Consider the following 4,187-nt stretch of genomic DNA (forward strand, 5'->3'; position numbering starts at 1 on the left):
GACATCAAAAAGTTAACAAATTCATGGAAATTGAACAACTCCTTACTGAATGAAAAATGAGTCAAGACAGAAACAAATAAAGAAATGAAAGACTTTCTGGAATTCAATGAAAATGAATTGAATAAAGCATACCAAGGCTTGTTAGATGCAATGAAAGTGGTTCTCAGGAGCAAATTCACAGCACTAGTTCAAAAAACAAGAAGCAAATAAGCAAAAAACAATAACAAAAAATGGGGATATCTCATACTAACAACTTAGTAGCACATCTGAAAGCTCTAGAACATAAAAGAATAAAACACTCCCCAAAGGAATTGATGGAAGGAAATAATCAAACTTAAGACTTAAATCAGTAATATGAATATAAAAAGAACTCTTGAACAGTACAAAGAATCAACCAAAAAAAAAAAGTTTGTTCTTTTAGAAAATCAGTGAGATTGACAAATACAAATTAACAAAAAGGCAGATAGACAGTATGAAATATTAAAATCAGAAATGAAAAGTAGGATAAAACAATAGAAGAAAAACTAGGTAATCATAAGAGCAAACTTGAAAAATTTGTACTATATCAAATTGGAAAATCAAAAAGAAATGGGTAATTTTCTCCATAGGTACCACTTGCCAAAGTGAAATCAAGATCACATAAGTAATTTAAACAGATCTATAACCTCAGATCTATTTGGAAATGGAAAGAGTGATTAAATTATCCCAAAAAAGAGGACCTTAGGGCAAAAGACTTTTAGTGCAAAATTTTACTAGATCTTCAAAGAAGAATAAATGCTAATACTATTCAGATAATTCCACAAAAAAGAAATAGAAGGAGCATTGCCCAATTTATTCTTGGAGGTCACAGTAACCCTAAAACCAAAATCATATTAATATCCAATAAAGAAACAAAAATATAGAGTAATTTCTTTATGAACAAAGATGCAAAAATACTAAATAAAATAATTGTAAATTGAATTGAAGAATCAATCAAAAATCACTCACTATGATCAAGTAAGCTTCATCCCAGAGATGCAGAGGTAGGTAAAGATACAAAAATCAGTAAATGTAATCTACTACAAAAACAAGTTGAAATAAAGGAAATTTCATAGTCATCCCATTAGATGCAGAAAAAGCCTTTAACAAAATCTAACTCCCCTTCATGATAAAAGTTCTGTAGAGATTAGGGATATATGGGACATACCTAGAAATCATGGAGGCAATTTACAACAAGTTTATAGCCAACATCAACTTAAATAAAGACAAACTAAAAACAATTTCACTACAATCAAGAACAAAACAAGCCTGTCCACTCTCTCTATAACTATTTATTATAATACTTGAAGTGTTAGCTAGAGCAATAAGGTAACTGAAAGAGAACAAGAGAATCCAAACTGGAAAGGAGGAAGTAAATGTACCTTTATTTTCAGATAATATGTTAGTATACATAAGGGACCCTAAAAAAAATCTACCTGTGAACTCCCACAACTCTGACCATTTTCTACAAAGTAGCTGGATACAAAATTATTTCTTAAAATCTGTAGCCCTCTTTTCTTTTGTACAAACAGGACACAGTCAACAAGACAAAAAGATAGCCTACAGAATGGGAAAAGATCTTCACTATCCCCACATCAGACAGAGGTCTAATCTCTATAATATAAAAAGAACTCAAGAAATTGGTCATCAAAAGAACAAATAATCCAATAAAAATATGGAGTACAAACCTAAAAAGAGAACTCTCAACAGATAAATCTAAAATGGCTGAAAGACACTTAAGGAAATGTTCAACATCCTTAGTCATCAGAGAAATGCAAATCAAAACAACTGAGATTCCATCTTACACCTGTAAGAATGGCCAAGATCAAAAACACTGATGACAACTTATGCTGGGGAGGTTGTGGGGGAAAGGGAACACTCCTGAATTGCTGGTGGGAATGCAAGCTGGTACAACCCCTTTGAATGTCAGTGTGGTGATTTCTCAGAAAATTAGGAAACAACCTTTCTCAAGACCTAGTAATACCACTTTGGGGTATATATCCAAAGGATGCTCAATTGTGCCACAAGCACATGTGCTCAACTATGTTCATAGCAGCATTGTTTGTCATAACCAGAACCTGGAAACGACCTAAATTCCCCTCAACCAAAGAATGGATAAGAAAAATGTGGTACATTTACACAATGGAGTACTGTTCACCAGAAAAAAAATAATGATATCTTGAATTTTACAGGAAAATGGATGGAGCTAGAAGGCATTATTTTGAGTGAGGTAACCTAGACACAGAAAGACAATTACCACGTTCTCAACTCACTCATAAGTGAGTTTTTTAAACATAAAGCAAAGAAAACCAGCCTACAAACCACAATCCCAGAGAACTTAGACAATGAGGATACTAAGAGAGACTACATAGATCTAATCTACATGGGAGTATAAAAAGACAAAATCTCCTGAGTAAATTGGGAGCATGGGCACCTTTGGGGAGGGTTGAAGGGGTGAGGGAAGTGGCAAGGAGAAGAACAGAAAAAATGTAGAGCTCAATAAAAAAAATAAGATTGAAAAATAATTCAGGAAAATTGTGCCTTTTGCAATGCCTCAAATAATATAAATTATCTTTGGCTAACACTCACCAAACAATTTAAAGACTTTTATGATAAAAACTTCAAGTCTTTAAATAAAGAAATTGAAGAAAATATCAGAAGATGGATAGATCTCCAATGTTCAAGGATCTGTAGTATTAACATAGAAAAATGGCCATCTAGCCGGGCGGTGGTGGCACACGCCTTTAATCCCAGCACTCGGGAGGCAGAGGCAGGCGGATCTCTGAGTTCGAGGCCAGCCTGGTCTACAAGAGCTAGATCCAGGACAGGCTCTAGAAACCACAGGGAAACCCTGTCTCGAAAAACCAAAAAAAGAAAAAAGAAAAAAGAAAGAAAAAGAAAAATGGCTATCTTACCAAGAGCAATCTACCGGTTCAATGCAATCCCAATCAAAATTCCAACTCAACACTTTACAGACCTTGAAAGAAAAATTTTCAACTTCATATGAAAACAAACAAGCAAACAAAAACAACAACAAAAGATAATTAAGATATTTCTAAAAATAAACAAAAAACCTGAAAGAGTTCTGACCATTTCTCAATTAACACTATAGACTATGAAGCTATACTAATAAAAGACAGCATGGTATTTATATAATAAAGACCAATGAAATTGAACTAAAGTCCCAGAAATAAACCCACACAACTATGGAAACTTGATGCATAATAAAGAATCCAGAAATATACACTGGAATACAGTTTTGTCAACAAATGATGCTAGACAAGCTGGATGACTCCATGTAGATAAGTATAAATATATCCATATTTATCATCCTTCATAAAACTCAACTCAAACAGGATAGAAGACCTTGTTATAAAACCCCACACTGAACCTGATAGAAGAGAAATATCAGCACAAGATAGATAAGACTTAATGAAAAGAGCACTATTATCACAGGCATTAAGATCAACAATTAATAAATAGAATCTCATGAATTAAAAAGCTTCTCTAAAACAAAGTTTACCATTATTTGGACAAAGGAGCAGTCTATCAACTGGGAAATTATTTTTACCAACTCCACATCATGTAGATGGCTAATATCTAAAATATATAAAGTGATAAGAACAGATACTACACTTGATCTTAGCCAAAAGGCCGAGTGAAGGGGAGGATGGGGAGAGCTTGGGGGAATAGGATGCTTATGTGTTAAGAGATAGAAAAAGTAGATTACTGGAAGTGTGGTTTTCGGTGTGTATGTTTCCCCTGACACCTTCTAGTCTGTCTCTCTATTTACTGTCATCCATTAGATCAGCTGAACTACACTGATGTATATCATTGCATTCAGGGTGTTATGCTTCAACACAGGCATATAGTGATTAGACAAGTCAACCACTGAATAGACATTCTGAAACCATGAATCAAAATATCTGTTTATTTTTAAGTTATTCTTCTAGGTATTTGTCACAATGAACAAAAGTCTGATTAACCATAAAAATTATTTAAAATAATATTTACAAGGTGCAAGTTATTTGAATTGAATGTATGTACTTAATTTTGACTACCTTCTAGTCAAATACGTCACGATACCTGTTAATAATCCCTAAAAGCAGAGATAGATATTCATAAAGTATTGCTATTAATAAAGTAAGTCTCAACAAAATTATGATCCT

At 33.2% G+C, this 4,187-nt stretch overlaps 1 pseudogene; it reads right to left on the bottom strand.

Moving 5' to 3' along the window:
• Positions 1-3,515: 3,515 nt before the first annotated feature.
• On the bottom strand, positions 3,516-3,686 carry LOC119810978 (annotated as a pseudogene).
• Between the last annotated feature and the right edge of the window lie 501 nt (positions 3,687-4,187).

The sequence above is a fragment of the Arvicola amphibius genome, chromosome 3 (assembly GCF_903992535.2).
Source record: "Arvicola amphibius chromosome 3, mArvAmp1.2, whole genome shotgun sequence".
Lineage (NCBI taxonomy): Eukaryota > Metazoa > Chordata > Mammalia > Rodentia > Cricetidae > Arvicola > Arvicola amphibius.